The sequence below is a fragment of the Elephas maximus genome, chromosome 1, assembly GCF_024166365.1.
Source record: "Elephas maximus indicus isolate mEleMax1 chromosome 1, mEleMax1 primary haplotype, whole genome shotgun sequence".
NCBI classification, from domain to species: Eukaryota; Metazoa; Chordata; class Mammalia; order Proboscidea; family Elephantidae; genus Elephas; species Elephas maximus.
Window position 1 is genome coordinate 238,825,960 of NC_064819.1, and position 17,612 is coordinate 238,843,571.

General features: G+C 56.5%; 1 long non-coding RNA gene across 1 annotated transcript; it reads left to right on the forward strand.

Annotated features, from left to right (window-relative positions):
* The first annotated feature begins 666 nt into the window (after positions 1 to 666).
* Positions 667 to 16,774, forward strand: LOC126087667 (uncharacterized). The gene is made up of 9 exons (XR_007519814.1): positions 667 to 1,824; positions 2,581 to 3,403; positions 6,223 to 6,359; positions 7,735 to 8,076; positions 8,215 to 8,694; positions 11,102 to 11,376; positions 13,776 to 14,942; positions 15,147 to 15,765; positions 15,903 to 16,774. It is a non-coding gene; the product is annotated as an uncharacterized LOC126087667 (long non-coding RNA).
* The last annotated feature ends 838 nt before the right edge of the window (positions 16,775 to 17,612 follow it).

The following is a 17,612-nucleotide window of genomic DNA, read 5'->3' on the forward strand; positions in this document are numbered from 1 at the left end:
GGGAGAGACTCAGCCCTGCAGTGTGTGCTTACAGAGGTGAGTGTCTCCAACAGCACACAGCTCTAGCAGGGGAGAGACTCAGCCCTGCAGCGTGCGCTTCAGAGGTGAGTGTCTCCAACAGCACACAGCTTGAACAGGGGAGAGACTCAGCCCTGTAGTGTGCACTTCAGAGGTGAGTGTCTCCAACAGCACACAGCTTGAACAGGGGAGAGACTCAGCCCTGTAGTGTGTGCTTACAGAGGTGAGTGTCACCAACAGCACACAGCTCTAGCAGGGGCGAGACTCAGCCCTGCAGTGTGTGCTTACAGAGGTGAGTGTCACCAACAGCACACAGCTCTAACAGGGGAGAGACTCAGCCCTGCAGTGTGTGCTTACAGAGGTGAGTGTCACCAACAGCACACAGCTCTAGCAGGGGCGAGACTCAGCCCTGCAGTGTGTGCTTACAGAGGTGAGTGTCACCAACAGCACACAGCTCTAGCAGGGGCGAGACTCAGCCCTGCAGTGTGTGCTTACAGAGGTGAGTGTCGCCAACAGCACACAGCTCTAACAGGGGAGAGACTCAGCCCTGCAGCGTGTGCTTACAGAGGTGAGTGTCTCCAACAGCACACAGCTTGAACAGGGGAGAGACTCAGCCCTGTAGCGTGCGCTTCAGAGGTGAGTGTCTCCAACAGCACACAGCTCTAGCAGGGGAGAGACTCAGCCCTGCAGTGTGTGCTTACAGAGGTGAGTGTCACCAACAGCACACAGCTCTAACAGGGGAGAGACTCAGCCCTGCAGCGTGCGCTTCAGAGGTGAGTGTCTCCAACAGCACACAGCTGTAACAGGGGAGAGACTCAGCCCTGCAGTGTGTGCTTACAGAGGTGAGTGTCACCAACAGCACACAGCTCTAACAGGGGAGAGACTCAGCCCTGCAGTGTGTGCTTACAGAGGTGAGTGTCTCCAACAGCACACAGCTCTAGCAGGGGAGAGACTCAGCCCTGCAGTGTGTGCTTACAGAGGTGAGTGTCACCAACAGCACACAGCTCTAACAGGGGAGAGACTCAGCCCTGCAGCGTGCGCTTCAGAGGTGAGTGTCTCCAACAGCACACAGCTCTAGCAGGGGAGAGACTCAGCCCTGCAGTGTGTGCTTACAGAGGTGAGTGTTACCAACAGCACACAGCTCTAACAGGGGAGAGACTCAGCCCTGCAGCGTGGGCTTCAGAGGTGAGTGTCTCCAACAGCACACAGCTGTAACAGGGGAGAGACTCAGCCCTGCAGTGTGTGCTTACAGAGGTGAGTGTCACCAACAGCACACAGCTCTAGCAGGGGAGAGACTCAGCCCTGCAGTGTGTGCTTACAGAGGTGAGTGTCTCCAACAGCACACAGCTCTAACAGGGGAGAGACTCAGCGCTGTAGTGTGTGCTTACAGAGGTGAGTGTCACCAACAGCACACAGCTCTAACAGGGGAGAGACTCAGCCCTGCAGTGTGTGCTTACAGAGGTGAGTGTCGCCAACAGCACACAGCTCTAACAGGGGAGAGACTCAGCCCTGTAGTGTGTGCTTACAGAGGTGAGTGTCTCCAGCAGCACACAGCTTGAACAGGGGAGAGACTCAGCCCTGTAGTGTGTGCTTACAGAGGTGAGTGTCTCCAACAGCACACAGCTCTAGCAGGGGAGAGACTCAGCCCTGCAGTGTGTGCTTACAGAGGTGAGTGTCACCAACAGCACACAGCTCTAACAGGGGAGAGACTCAGCCCTGCAGTGTGTGCTTACAGAGGTGAGTGTCTCCAACAGCACACAGCTCTAACAGGGGAGAGACTCAGCCCTGTAGTGTGTGCTTACACAGGTGAGTGTCTCCCACAGCACACAGCTTGAACAGGGGAGAGACTCAGCCCTGTAGTGTGTGCTTACAGAGGTGAGTGTCTCAAACAGCACACAGCTCTAGCAGGGGAGAGACTCAGCCCTGCAGCGTGCGCTTCAGAGGTGAGTGTAGCCAACAGCACACAGCTCTAGCAGGGGAGAGACTCAGCCCTGCAGTGTGTGCTTACAGAGGTGAGTGTCTCCAACAGCACACAGCTCTAGCAGGGGAGAGACTCAGCCCTGCAGCGTGCGCTTCAGAGGTGAGTGTCGCCAACAGCACACAGCTCTAGAAGGGGAGAGACTCAGCCCTGCAGTGTGTGCTTCCAGAGGTGAGTGTCGCCAACAGTACACAGCTCTAGCAGGGGAGAGACTCAGCCCTGCAGTGTGTGTTTACAGAGGTGAGTGTCACCAACAGCACACAGCTCTAACAGGGGAGAGACTCAGCCGTGCAGCGTGCGCTTCAGAGGTGAGTGTCTCCAACAGCACACAGCTCTAGCAGGGGAGAGACTCAGCCCTGCAGTGTGTGCTTACAGAGGTGAGTGTCACCAACAGCACGCAGCTTGAACAGGGGAGAGACTCAGCCCTGTAGTGTGTGCTTACAGAGGTGAGTGTCTCCAACAGCACACAGCTTGAACAGGGGAGAGACTCAGCCCTGTAGTGTGTGCTTACAGAGGTGAGTGTCTCCAACAGCACACAGCTCTAGCAGGGGAGAGACTCAGCCCTGTAGTGTGCGCTTACAAAGGTGAGTGTCACCAACAGCACACAGCTCTAACAGGGGAGAGACTCAGCCCTGCAGCGTGCGCTTCAGAGATGAGTGTCTCCAACAGCACACAGCTCTAGCAGGGGAGAGACTCAGCCCTGCAGCGTGCGCTTCAGAGGTGAGTGTCGCCAACAGCACACAGCTCTAACAGGGGAGAGACTCAGCCCTGCAGTGTGTGCTTACAGAGGTGAGTGTCGCCAACAGCACACAGCTCTAACAGGGGAGAGACTCAGCCCTGCAGTGTGTGCTTACAGAGGTGAGTGTCGCCAACAGCACACAGCTCTAACAGGGGAGAGACTCAGCCCTGTAGTGTGTGCTTACAGAGGTGAGTGTCGCCAACAGCACACAGCTCTAGCAGGGGCGAGACTCAGCCCTGCAGTGTGTGCTTACAGAGGTGAGTGTCACCAACAGCACACAGCTCTAACAGGGGAGAGACTCAGCCCTGTAGTGTGTGCTTACAGAGGTGAGTGTCGCCAACAGCACACAGCTCTAACAGGGGAGAGACTCAGCCCTGCAGCGTGTGCTTACAGAGGTGAGTGTCTCCAACAGCACACAGCTTGAACAGGGGAGAGACTCAGCCCTGCAGCGTGCGCTTCAGAGGTGAGTGTCTCCAACAGCACACAGCTTGAACAGGGGAGAGACTCAGCCCTGCAGTGTGTGCTTACAGAGGTGAGTGTCACCAACAGCACACAGCTCTAACAGGGGAGAGACTCAGCCCTGCAGTGTGCGCTTCAGAGGTGAGTGTCTCCAACAGCACACAGCTTGAACAGGGGAGAGACTCAGCCCTGCAGCGTGCGCTTCAGAGGTGAGTGTCTCCAACAGCACACAGTTCTAACAGGGGAGAGACTCAGCCCTGCAGTGTGCGCTTCAGAGGTGAGTGTCTCCAACAGCACACAGCTTGAACAGGAGAGAGACTCAGCCCTGTAGTGTGTGCTTACAGAGGTGAGTGTCTCCAACAGCACACAGCTCTAACAGGGGAGAGACTCAGCCCTGCAGTGTGTGCTTACAGAGGTGAGTGTCGCCAACAGCACACAGCTCTAACAGGGGAGAGACTCAGCCCTGCAGTGTGTGCTTACAGAGGTGAGTGTCACCAAGAGCACACAGCTCTAGCAGGGGCGAGACTCAGCCCTGCAGTGTGTGCTTACAGAGGTGAGTGTCGCCAACAGCACACAGCTCTAACAGGGGAGAGACTCAGCCCTGCAGTGTGTGCTTACAGAGGTGAGTGTCGCCAACAGCACACAGCTCTAACAGGGGAGAGACTCAGCCCTGCAGTGTGTGCTCACAGAGGTGAGTGTCTCCAACAGCACACAGCTGTAGCAGGGGAGAGACTCAGCCCTGCAGTGTGTGCTTACAGAGGTGAGTGTCACCAACAGCACACAGCTCTAACAGGGGAGAGACTCAGCCCTGCAGCGTGCGCTTCAGAGGTGAGTGTCTCCAACAGCACACAGCTCTAGCAGGGGAGAGACTCAGCCCTGCAGTGTGTGCTTACAGAGGTGAGTGTCACCAACAGCACACAGCTCTAACAGGGGAGAGACTCAGCCCTGCAGCGTGGGCTTCAGAGGTGAGTGTCTCCAACAGCACACAGCTGTAACAGGGGAGAGACTCAGCCCTGCAGTATGTGCTTACAGAGGTGAGTGTCACCAACAGCACACAGCTCTAGCAGGGGAGAGACTCAGCCCTGCAGTGTGTGCTTACAGAGGTGAGTGTCTCCAACAGCACACAGCTCTTACAGGAGAGAGACTCAGCGCTGTAGTGTGTGCTTACAGAGGTGAGTGTCACCAACAGCACACAGCTATAACAGGGGAGAGACTCAGCCCTGCAGTGTGTGCTTACAGAGGTGAGTGTCGCCAACAGCACACAGCTCTAACAGGGAAGAGACTCAGCCCTGTAGTGTGTGCTTACAGAGGTGAGTGTCTCCAACAGCACACAGCTTGAACAGGGGAGAGACTCAGCCCTGTAGTGTGTGCTTACAGAGGTGAGTGTCTCCAACAGCACACAGCTTGAACAGGGGAGAGACTCAGCCCTGCAGTGTGTGCTTACAGAGGTGAGTGTCACCAACAGCACACAGCTCTAACAGGGGAGAGACTCAGCCCTGCAGTGTGCGCTTCAGAGGTGAGTGTCTCCAACAGCACACAGCTTGAACAGGGGAGAGACTCAGCCCTGCAGCGTGCGCTTCAGAGGTGAGTGTCTCCAACAGCACACAGTTCTAACAGGGGAGAGACTCAGCCCTGCAGTGTGCGCTTCAGAGGTGAGTGTCTCCAACAGCACACAGCTTGAACAGGAGAGAGACTCAGCCCTGTAGTGTGTGCTTACAGAGGTGAGTGTCTCCAACAGCACACAGCTCTAACAGGGGAGAGACTCAGCCCTGCAGTGTGTGCTTACAGAGGTGAGTGTCGCCAACAGCACACAGCTCTAACAGGGGAGAGACTCAGCCCTGCAGTGTGTGCTTACAGAGGTGAGTGTCACCAAGAGCACACAGCTCTAGCAGGGGCGAGACTCAGCCCTGCAGTGTGTGCTTACAGAGGTGAGTGTCGCCAACAGCACACAGCTCTAACAGGGGAGAGACTCAGCCCTGCAGTGTGTGCTTACAGAGGTGAGTGTCGCCAACAGCACACAGCTCTAACAGGGGAGAGACTCAGCCCTGCAGTGTGTGCTCACAGAGGTGAGTGTCTCCAACAGCACACAGCTGTAGCAGGGGAGAGACTCAGCCCTGCAGTGTGTGCTTACAGAGGTGAGTGTCACCAACAGCACACAGCTCTAACAGGGGAGAGACTCAGCCCTGCAGCGTGCGCTTCAGAGGTGAGTGTCTCCAACAGCACACAGCTCTAGCAGGGGAGAGACTCAGCCCTGCAGTGTGTGCTTACAGAGGTGAGTGTCACCAACAGCACACAGCTCTAACAGGGGAGAGACTCAGCCCTGCAGCGTGGGCTTCAGAGGTGAGTGTCTCCAACAGCACACAGCTGTAACAGGGGAGAGACTCAGCCCTGCAGTGTGTGCTTACAGAGGTGAGTGTCACCAACAGCACACAGCTCTAGCAGGGGAGAGACTCAGCCCTGCAGTGTGTGCTTACAGAGGTGAGTGTCTCCAACAGCACACAGCTCTAACAGGAGAGAGACTCAGCGCTGTAGTGTGTGCTTACAGAGGTGAGTGTCACCAACAGCACACAGCTCTAACAGGGGAGAGACTCAGCCCTGCAGTGTGTGCTTACAGAGGTGAGTGTCGCCAACAGCACACAGCTCTAACAGGGAAGAGACTCAGCCCTGTAGTGTGTGCTTACAGAGGTGAGTGTCTCCAACAGCACACAGCTTAAACAGGGGAGAGACTCAGCCCTGTAGTGTGTGCTTACAGAGGTGAGTGTCTCCAACAGCACACAGCTCTAGCAGGGGAGAGACTCAGCCCTGTAGTGTGTGCTTACAGAGGTGAGTGTCACCAACAGCACACAGCTCTAACAGGGGAGAGACTCAGCCCTGCAGCGTGCGCTTCAGAGGTGAGTGTCTCCAACAGCACACAGCCCTAGCAGGGGAGAGACTCAGCCCTGCAGTGTGTGCTTACAGAGGTGAGTGTCTCCAACAGCACACAGCTCTAGCAGGGGAGAGACTCAGCCCTGCAGCGTGCGCTTCAGAGGTGAGTGTCTCCAACAGCACACAGCTTGAACAGGGGAGAGACTCAGCCCTGTAGTGTGCACTTCAGAGGTGAGTGTCTCCAACAGCACACAGCTTGAACAGGGGAGAGACTCAGCCCTGTAGTGTGTGCTTACAGAGGTGAGTGTCTCCAACAGTACACAGCTCTAGCAGGGGAGAGACTCAGCCCTGCAGTGTGTGCTTACAGAGGTGAGTGTCACGAACAGCACACAGCTCTAACAGGGGAGAGACTCAGCCCTGCAGTGTGTGCTTACAGAGGTGAGTGTCACCAACAGCACACAGCTCTAGCAGGGGCGAGACTCAGCCCTGCAGTGTGTGCTTACAGAGGTGAGTGTCACCAACAGCACACAGCTCTAGCAGGGGCGAGACTCAGCCCGGCAGTGTGTGGTTACAGAGGTGAGTGTCGCCAACAGCACACAGCTCTAACAGGGGAGAGACTCAGCCCTGCAGCGTGTGCTTACAGAGGTGAGTGTCTCCAACAGCACACAGCTTGAACAGGGGAGAGACTCAGCCCTGCAGCGTGCGCTTCAGAGGTGAGTGTCTCCAACAGCACACAGCTCTAGCAGGGGAGAGACTCAGCCCTGCAGTGTGTGCTTACAGAGGTGAGTGTCACCAACAGCACACAGCTCTAACAGGGGAGAGACTCAGCCCTGCAGCGTGCGCTTCAGAGGTGAGTGTCTCCAACAGCACACAGCTGTAACAGGGGAGAGACTCAGCCCTGCAGTGTGTGCTTACAGAGGTGAGTGTCACCAACAGCACATAGCTCTAACAGGGGAGAGACTCAGCCCTGCAGTGTGTGCTTACACAGGTGAGTGTCTCCAACAGCACACACCTCTAACAGGGGAGAGACTCAGCCCTGTAGTGTGTGCTTACAGAGGTGAGTGTCTCCCACAGCACACAGCTTGAACAGGGGAGAGACTCAGCCCTGTAGTGTGTGCTTACAGACGTGAGTGTCTCCAACAGCACACAGCTCTAGCAGGGGAGAGACTCAGCCCTGCAGCGTGCGCTTCAGAGGTGAGTGTCGCCAACAGCACACAGCTCTAGCAGGGGAGAGACTCAGCCCTGCAGTGTGTGCTTACAGAGGTGAGTGTCTCCAACAGCACACAGCTCTAGCAGGGGAGAGACTCAGCCCTGCAGCGTGCGCTTCAGAGGTGAGTGTCGCCAACAGCACACAGCTCTAGAAGGGGAGAGACTCAGCCCTGCAGTGTGTGCTTCCAGAGGTGAGTGTCACCAACAGCACACAGCTCTAACAGGGGAGAGACTCAGCCCTGCAGCGTGCGCTTCAGAGGTGAGTGTCTCCAACAGCACACAGCTCTAGCAGGGGAGAGACTCAGCCCTGCAGTGTGTGCTTACAGAGGTGAGTGTCACCAACAGCACACAGCTTGAACAGGGGAGAGACTCAGCCCTGTAGTGTGTGCTTACAGAGGTGAGTGTCTCCATCAGCACACAGCTTGAACAGGGGAGAGACTCAGCCCTGTAGTGTGTGCTTACAGAGGTGAGTGTCACCAACAGCACACAGCTCTAACAGGGGAGAGACTCAGCCCTGCAGCGTGCGCTTCAGAGATGAGTGTCTCCAACAGCACACAGCTCTAGCAGGGGAGAGACTCAGCCCTGCAGCGTGCGCTTCAGAGGTGAGTGTCGCCAACAGCACACAGCTCTAACGGGGAGAGACTCAGCCCTGCAGTGTGTGCTTACAGAGGTGAGTGTCGCCAACAGCACACAGCTCTAACAGGGGAGAGACTCAGCCCTGCAGTGTGTGCTTACAGAGGTGAGTGTCGCCAACAGCACACAGCTCTAACAGGGGAGAGACTCAGCCCTGTAGTGTGTGCTTACAGAGGTGAGTGTCGCCAAAAGCACACAGGTCTAGCAGGGGCGAGACTCAGCCCTGCAGTGTGTGCTTACAGAGGTGAGTGTCGCCAACAGCACACAGCTCTAGCAGGGGCGAGACTCAGCCCTGTAGTGTGTGCTTACAGAGGTGAGTGTCGCCAACAGCACACAGCTCTAACAGGGGAGAGACTCAGCCCTGCAGCGTGTGCTTACAGAGGTGAGTGTCTCCAACAGCACACAGCTTGAACAGGGGAGAGACTCAGCCCTGCAGCGTGCGCTTCAGAGGTGAGTGTCTCCAACAGCACACAGCTTGAACAGGGGAGAGACTCAGCCCTGCAGTGTGTGCTTACAGAGGTGAGTGTCACCAACAGCACACAGCTCTAACAGGGGAGAGACTCAGCCCTGCAGTGTGCGCTTCAGAGGTGAGTGTCTCCAACAGCACACAGCTTGAACAGGGGAGAGACTCAGCCCTGCAGCGTGCGCTTCAGAGGTGAGTGTCTCCAACAGCACACAGTTCTAACAGGGGAGAGACTCAGCCCTGCAGTGTGTGCTTACAGAGGTGAGTGTCGCCAACAGCACACAGCTCTAACAGGGGAGAGACTCAGCCCTGCAGTGTGTGCTTACAGAGGTGAGTGTCTCCAACAGCACACAGCTCTAGCAGGGGAGAGACTCAGCCCTGCAGTGTGTGCTTACAGAGGTGAGTGTCACCAACAGCACACAGCTCTAACAGGGGAGAGACTCAGCCCTGCAGCGTGCGCTTCAGAGGTGAGTGTCTCCAACAGCACACAGCTCTAGCAGGGGAGAGACTCAGCCCTGCAGTGTGTGCTTACAGAGGTGAGTGTTACCAACAGCACACAGCTCTAACAGGGGAGAGACTCAGCCCTGCAGCGTGGGCTTCAGAGGTGAGTGTCTCCAACAGCACACAGCTGTAACAGGGGAGAGACTCAGCCCTGCAGTGTGTGCTTACAGAGGTGAGTGTCACCAACAGCACACAGCTCTAGCAGGGGAGAGACTCAGCCCTGCAGTGTGTGCTTACAGAGGTGAGTGTCTCCAACAGCACACAGCTCTAACAGGGGAGAGACTCAGCGCTGTAGTGTGTGCTTACAGAGGTGAGTGTCACCAACAGCACACAGCTCTAACAGGGGAGAGACTCAGCCCTGCAGTGTGTGCTTACAGAGGTGAGTGTCGCCAACAGCACACAGCTCTAACAGGGGAGAGACTCAGCCCTGTAGTGTGTGCTTACAGAGGTGAGTGTCTCCAGCAGCACACAGCTTGAACAGGGGAGAGACTCAGCCCTGTAGTGTGTGCTTACAGAGGTGAGTGTCTCCAACAGCACACAGCTCTAGCAGGGGAGAGACTCAGCCCTGTAGTGTGTGCTTACAGAGGTGAGTGTCACCAACAGCACACAGCTCTAACAGGGGAGAGACTCAGCCCTGCAGCGTGCGCTTCAGAGGTGAGTGTCTCCAACAGCACACAGCTCTAGCAGGGGAGAGACTCAGCCCTGCAGTGTGTGCTTACAGAGGTGAGTGTCTCCAACAGCACACAGCTCTAGCAGGGGAGAGACTCAGCCCTGCAGTGTGTGCTTACAGAGGTGAGTGTCTCCAACAGCACACAGCTCTAGCAGGGGAGAGACTCAGCCCTGCAGTGTGTGCTTACAGAGGTGAGTGTCACCAAGAGCACACAGCTCTAACAGGGGAGAGACTCAGCCCTGCAGCGTGCGCTTCAGAGGTGAGTGTCTCCAACAGCACACAGCTCTAACAGGGGAGAGACTCAGCCCTGCAGTGTGTGCTTACAGAGGTGAGTGTCACCAACAGCACACAGCTCTAACAGGGGAGAGACTCAGCCCTGCAGTGTGTGCTTACAGAGGTGAGTGTCACCAACAGCACACAGCTCTAGCAGGGGCGAGACTCAGCCCTGCAGTGTGTGCTTACAGAGGTGAGTGTCACCAACAGCACACAGCTCTAGCAGGGGCGAGACTCAGCCCTGCAGTGTGTGCTTACAGAGGTGAGTGTCGCCAACAGCACACAGCTCTAACAGGGGAGAGACTCAGCCCTGCAGCGTGTGCTTACAGAGGTGAGTGTCTCCAACAGCACACAGCTTGAACAGGGGAGAGACTCAGCCCTGCAGCGTGCGCTTCAGAGGTGAGTGTCTCCAACAGCACACAGCTTGAACAGGGGAGAGACTCAGCCCTGTAGTGTGCGCTTCAGAGGTGAGTGTCTCCAACAGCACACAGCTTGAACAGGGGAGAGACTCAGCCCTGTAGTGTGTGCTTACAGAGGTGAGTGTCACCAACAGCACACAGCTCTAGCAGGGGCGAGACTCAGCCCTGCAGTGTGTGCTTACAGAGGTGAGTGTCACCAACAGCACAGAGCTCTAACAGGGGAGAGACTCAGCCCTGCAGTGTGTGCTTACAGAGGTGAGTGTCACCAACAGCACACAGCTCTAGCAGGGGCGAGACTCAGCCCTGCAGTGTGTGCTTACAGAGGTGAGTGTCACCAACAGCACACAGCTCTAGCAGGGGCGAGACTCAGCCCTGCAGTGTGTGCTTACAGAGGTGAGAGTCGCCAACAGCACACAGCTCTAACAGGGGAGAGACTCAGCCCTGCAGCGTGTGCTTACAGAGGTGAGTGTCTCCAACAGCACACAGCTTGAACAGGGGAGAGACTCAGCCCTGCAGCGTGCGCTTCAGAGGTGAGTGTCTCCAACAGCACACAGCTTGAACAGGGGAGAGACTCAGCCCTGTAGTGTGCGCTTCAGAGGTGAGTGTCTCCAACAGCACACAGCTTGAACAGGGGAGAGACTCAGCCCTGTAGTGTGTGCTTACAGAGGTGAGTGTCACCAACAGCACACAGCTCTAGCAGGGGCGAGACTCAGCCCTGCAGTGTGTGCTTACAGAGGTGAGTGTCACCAACAGCACACAGCTCTAACAGGGGAGAGACTCAGCCCTGCAGTGTGTGCTTACAGAGGTGAGTGTCTCCAACAGCACACAGGTGTAACAGGGGAGAGTCTCAGCCCTGCAGTGTGTGCTTACAGAGGTGAGTGTCTCCAACAGCACACAGCTTGAACAGGGGAGAGACTCAGCCCTGCAGTGTGTGCCTACAGAGGTGAGTGTCGCCAACAGCACACAGCTCTAACAGGGGAGAGACTCAGCCCTGCAGTGTGTGCTTACAGAGGTGAGTGTCTCCAACAGCACACAGCTTGAACAGGGGAGAGACTCAGCCCTGCAGTGTGTGCTTACACAGGTGAGTGTCTCCAACAGCACACAGCTTGAACAGGGGAGAGACTCAGCCCTGTAGTGTGCGCTTCAGAGGTGAGTGTCTCCAACAGCACACAGCTCTAACAGGGGAGAGACTCTGCCCTGCAGCGTGCGCTTCAGAGGTGAGTGTCTCCAACAGCACACAGCTCTAACAGGGGAGAGACTCAGCCCTGCAGTGTGTGCTTACAGAGGTGAGTGTCACCAACAGCACACGGCTTGAACAGGGGAGAGACTCAGCCCTGCAGTGTGTGCTTACAGAGTTGAGCGTCACCAACAGCACACAGCTTGAACAGGGGAGAGACTCAGCCCTGCAGTGTGTGCTTACAGAGGTGAGTGTCACCAACAGCACACAGCTCTAGCAGGGGCGAGACTCAGCCCTGCAGTGTGTGCTTACAGAGGTGAGTGTCACCAACAGCACACAGCTCTAGCAGGGGAGAGACTCAGCCCTGCAGTGTGTGCTTACAGAGGTGTCACCAACAGCACACAGCTCTAGCAGGGGAGAGACTCAGCCCTGCAGCGTGCGCTTCAGAGGTGAGTGTCTCCAGCAGCACACAGCTCTAACAGGGGAGAGACTCAGCCCTGCAGTGTGCGCTTCAGAGGTGAGTGTCTCCAACAGCACACAGCTTGAACAGGGGAGAGACTCAGCCCTGTATTGTGTGCTTACAGAGGTGAGTGTCTCCAACAGCACACAGCTCTAACAGGGGAGAGACTCAGCCCTGTAGTGTGTGCTTACAGAGGTGAGTGTCGCCAACAGCACACAGCTCTAACAGGGGAGAGACTCAGCCCTGCAGCGTGCGCTTCAGAGGTGAGTGTCTCCAACAGCACACAGCTCTAGCAGGGGAGAGACTCAGCCCTGCAGTGTGTGCTTACAGAGGTGAGTGTCACCAACAGCTCACAGCTCGAACAGGGGAGAGACTCAGCCCTGCAGTGTGCGCTTACAGAGGTGAGTGTCTCCAACAGCACACAGCTCTAACAGGGGAGAGACTCAGCCCTGCATTGTGCGCTGCAGAGGTGAGTGTCTCCAACAGCACACAGCTTGAACAGGGGAGAGACTCAGCCCTGCAGCGTGCGCTTCTGAGGTGAGTGTCTCCAACAGCACACAGCTTGAACAGGGGAGAGACTCAGCCCTGTAGTGTGTGCTTACAGAGGTGAGTGTCTCCAACAGCACACAGCTCTAACAGGGGAGAGACTCAGCCCTGCAGTGTGTGCTTACAGAGGTGAGTGTCTCCAACAGCACACAGCTCTAACAGGGGAGAGACTCAGCCCTGTAGTGTGTGCTTACAGAGGTGAGTGTCACCAACAGCACATAGCTCTAACAGGGGAGAGACTCAGCCCTGCAGTGTGTGCTTACAGAGGTGAGTGTCGCCAACAGCACACAGCTCTAACAGGGGAGAGACTCAGCCCTGTAGTGTGTGCTTACAGAGGTGAGTGTCTCCCACAGCACACAGCTTGAACAGGGGAGAGACTCAGCCCTGTAGTGTGTGCTTACAGAGGTGAGTGTCTCCAACAGCACACAGCTCTAGCAGGGGAGAGACTCAGCCCTGCAGCGTGCGCTTCAGAGGTGAGTGTCGCCAACAGCACACAGCTCTAGCAGGGGAGAGACTCAGCCCTGCAGTGTGTGCTTACAGAGGTGAGTGTCTCCAACAGCACACAGCTCTAGCAGGGGAGAGACTCAGCCCTACAGCGTGCGCTTCAGAGGTGAGTGTCGCCAACAGCACACAGCTCTAGAAGGGGAGAGACTCAGCCCTGCAGTGTGTGCTTCCAGAGGTGAGTGTCGCCAACAGCACACAGCTCTAGCAGGGGAGAGACTCAGCCCTGCAGTGTGTGTTTACAGAGGTGAGTGTCACCAACAGCACACAGCTCTAACAGGGGAGAGACTCAGCCCTGCAGCGTGCGCTTCAGAGGTGAGTGTCTCCAACAGCACACAGCTCTAGCAGGGGGGAGACTCAGCCCTGCAGTGTATGCTTACAGAGGTGAGTGTCGCCAACAGCACACAGCTCTAACAGGGGAGAGACTCAGCCCTGCAGCGTGTGCTTACAGAGGTGAGTGTCTCCAACAGCACACAGCTCTAACAGGGGAGAGACTCAGCCCTGTAGTGTGTGCTTACAGAGGTGAGTGTCGCCAACAGCACACAGCTCTAACAGGGGAGAGACTCAGCCCTGCAGCGTGCGCTTCAGAGGTGAGTGTCTCCAACAGCACACAGCTCTAGCAGGGGAGAGACTCAGCCCTGCAATGTGTGCTTACAGAGGTGAGTGTCACCAACAGCTCACAGCTCGAACAGGGGAGAGACTCAGCCCTGCAGTGTGCGCTTACAGAGGTGAGTGTCTCCAACAGCACACAGCTCTAACAGGGGAGAGACTCAGCCCTGCATTGTGCGCTGCAGAGGTGAGTGTCTCCAACAGCACACAGCTTGAACAGGGGAGAGACTCAGCCCTGCAGCGTGCGCTTCTGAGGTGAGTGTCTCCAACAGCACACAGCTTGAACAGGGGAGAGACTCAGCCCTGTAGTGTGTGCTTACAGAGGTGAGTGTCTCCAACAGCACACAGCTCTAACAGGGGAGAGACTCAGCCCTGCAGTGTGTGCTTACAGAGGTGAGTGTCTCCAACAGCACACAGCTCTAACAGGGGAGAGACTCAGCCCTGTAGTGTGTGCTTACAGAGGTGAGTGTCACCAACAGCACATAGCTCTAACAGGGGAGAGACTCAGCCCTGCAGTGTGTGCTTACAGAGGTGAGTGTCGCCAACAGCACACAGCTCTAACAGGGGAGAGACTCAGCCCTGTAGTGTGTGCTTACAGAGGTGAGTGTCTCCCACAGCACACAGCTTGAACAGGGGAGAGACTCAGCCCTGTAGTGTGTGCTTACAGAGGTGAGTGTCTCCAACAGCACACAGCTCTAGCAGGGGAGAGACTCAGCCCTGCAGCGTGCGCTTCAGAGGTGAGTGTCGCCAACAGCACACAGCTCTAGCAGGGGAGAGACTCAGCCCTGCAGTGTGTGCTTACAGAGGTGAGTGTCTCCAACAGCACACAGCTCTAGCAGGGGAGAGACTCAGCCCTGCAGCGTGCGCTTCAGAGGTGAGTGTCGCCAACAGCACACAGCTCTAGAAGGGGAGAGACTCAGCCCTGCAGTGTGTGCTTCCAGAGGTGAGTGTCGCCAACAGCACACAGCTCTAGCAGGGGAGAGACTCAGCCCTGCAGTGTGTGTTTACAGAGGTGAGTGTCACCAACAGCACACAGCTCTAACAGGGGAGAGACTCAGCCCTGCAGTGTGCGCTTCAGAGGTGAGTGTCTCCAACAGCACACAGCTCTAGCAGGGGAGAGACTCAGCCCTGCAGTGTGTGCTTACAGAGGTGAGTGTCACCAACAGCACACAGCTTGAACAGGGGAGAGACTCAGCCCTGTAGTGTGTGCTTACAGAGGTGAGTGTCTCCAACAGCACACAGCTCTAGCAGGGGAGAGACTCAGCCCTGCAGCGTGCGCTTCAGAGGTGAGTGTCGCCAACAGCACACAGCTCTAACGGGGAGAGACTCAGCCCTGCAGTGTGTGCTTACAGAGGTGAGTGTCGCCAACAGCACACAGCTTGAACAGGGGAGAGACTCAGCCCTGCAGCGTGCGCTTCAGAGGTGAGTGTCTCCAACAGCACACAGCTTGAACAGGGAGAGACTCAGCCCTGCAGTGTGTGCTTACAGAGGTGAGTGTCACCAACAGCACACAGCTCTAACAGGGGAGAGACTCAGCCCTGCAGTGTGCGCTTCAGAGGTGAGTGTCTCCAACAGCACACAGCTTGAACAGGGGAGAGACTCAGCCCTGCAGGGTGCGCTTCAGAGGTGAGTGTCTCCAACAGCACACAGTTCTAACAGGGGAGAGACTCAGCCCTGCAGTGTGCGCTTCAGAGGTGAGTGTCTCCAACAGCACACAGCTTGAACAGGGGAGAGACTCAGCCCTGTAGTGTGTGCTTACAGAGGTGAGTGTCTCCAACAGCACACAGCTCTAACAGGGGAGAGACTCAGCCCTGCAGTGTGTGCTTACAGAGGTGAGTGTCGCCAACAGCACACAGCTCTAACAGGGGAGAGACTCAGCCCTGCAGTGTGTGCTTACAGAGGTGAGTGTCACCAACAGCACACAGCTCTAGCAGGGGCGAGACTCAGCCCTGCAGTGTGTGCTTACAGAGGTGAGTGTCACCAACAGCACACAGCTCTAACAGGGGAGAGACTCAGCCCTGCAGTGTGTGCTTACAGAGGTGAGTGTCGCCAACAGCACACAGCTCTAACAGGGGAGAGACTCAGCCCTGCAGTGTGTGCTTACAGAGGTGAGTGTCTCCAACAGCACACAGCTCTAGCAGGGGAGAGACTCAGCCCTGCAGTGTGTGCTTACAGAGGTGAGTGTCACCAACAGCACACAGCTCTAACAGGGGAGAGACTCAGCCCTGCAGCGTGCGCTTCAGAGGTGAGTGTCTCCAACAGCACACAGCTCTAGCAGGGGAGAGACTCAGCCCTGCAGTGTGTGCTTACAGAGGTGAGTGTTACCAACAGCACACAGCTCTAACAGGGGAGATACTCAGCCCTGCAGCGTGGGCTTCAGAGGTGAGTGTCTCCAACAGCACACAGCTGTAACAGGGGAGAGACTCAGCCCTGCAGTGTGTGCTTACAGAGGTGAGTGTCACCAACAGCACACAGCTCTAGCAGGGGAGAGACTCAGCCCTGCAGTGTGTGCTTACAGAGGTGAGTGTCTCCAACAGCACACAGCTCTAACAGGGGAGAGACTCAGCGCTGTAGTGTGTGCTTACAGAGGTGAGTGTCACCAACAGCACACAGCTCTAACAGGGGAGAGACTCAGCCCTGCAGTGTGTGCTTACAGAGGTGAGTGTCGCCAACAGCACACAGCTCTAACAGGGGAGAGACTCAGCCCTGTAGTGTGTGCTTACAGAGGTGAGTGTCTCCAGCAGCACACAGCTTGAACAGGGGAGAGACTCAGCCCTGTAGTGTGTGCTTACAGAGGTGAGTGTCTCCAACAGCACACAGCTCTAGCAGGGGAGAGACTCAGCCCTGTAGTGTGTGCTTACAGAGGTGAGTGTCACCAACAGCACACAGCTCTAACAGGGGAGAGACTCAGCCCTGCAGCGTGCGCTTCAGAGGTGAGTGTCTCCAACAGCACACAGCTCTAGCAGGGGAGAGACTCAGCCCTGCAGTGTGTGCTTACAGAGGTGAGTGTCTCCAACAGCACACAGCTCTAGCAGGGGAGAGACTCAGCCCTGCAGTGTGTGCTTACAGAGGTGAGTGTCTCCAACAGCACACAGCTCTAGCAGGGGAGAGACTCAGCCCTGCAGTGTGTGCTTACAGAGGTGAGTGTCACCAAGAGCACACAGCTCTAACAGGGGAGAGACTCAGCCCTGCAGCGTGCGCTTCAGAGGTGAGTGTCTCCAACAGCACACAGCTCTAACAGGGGAGAGACTCAGCCCTGCAGTGTGTGCTGAGGTGAGTGTCACCAACAGCACACAGCTCTAACAGGGGAGAGACTCAGCCCTGCAGTGTGTGCTTACAGAGGTGAGTGTCACCAACAGCACACAGCTCTAGCAGGGGCGAGACTCAGCCCTGCAGTGTGTGCTTACAGAGGTGAGTGTCACCAACAGCACACAGCTCTAGCAGGGGCGAGACTCAGCCCTGCAGTGTGTGCTTACAGAGGTGAGTGTCGCCAACAGCACACAGCTCTAACAGGGGAGAGACTCAGCCCTGCAGCGTGTGCTTACAGAGGTGAGTGTCTCCAACAGCACACAGCTTGAACAGGGGAGAGACTCAGCCCTGCAGCGTGCGCTTCAGAGGTGAGTGTCTCCAACAGCACACAGCTTGAACAGGGGAGAGACTCAGCCCTGTAGTGTGCGCTTCAGAGGTGAGTGTCTCCAACAGCACACAGCTTGAACAGGGGAGAGACTCAGCCCTGTAGTGTGTGCTTACAGAGGTGAGTGTCACCAACAGCACACAGCTCTAGCAGGGGCGAGACTCAGCCCTGCAGTGTGTGCTTACAGAGGTGAGTGTCACCAACAGCACAGAGCTCTAACAGGGGAGAGACTCAGCCCTGCAGTGTGTGCTTACAGAGGTGAGTGTCACCAACAGCACACAGCTCTAGCAGGGGCGAGACTCAGCCCTGCAGTGTGTGCTTACAGAGGTGAGTGTCACCAACAGCACACAGCTCTAGCAGGGGCGAGACTCAGCCCTGCAGTGTGTGCTTACAGAGGTGAGTGTCGCCAACAGCACACAGCTCTAACAGGGGAGAGACTCAGCCCTGCAGCGTGTGCT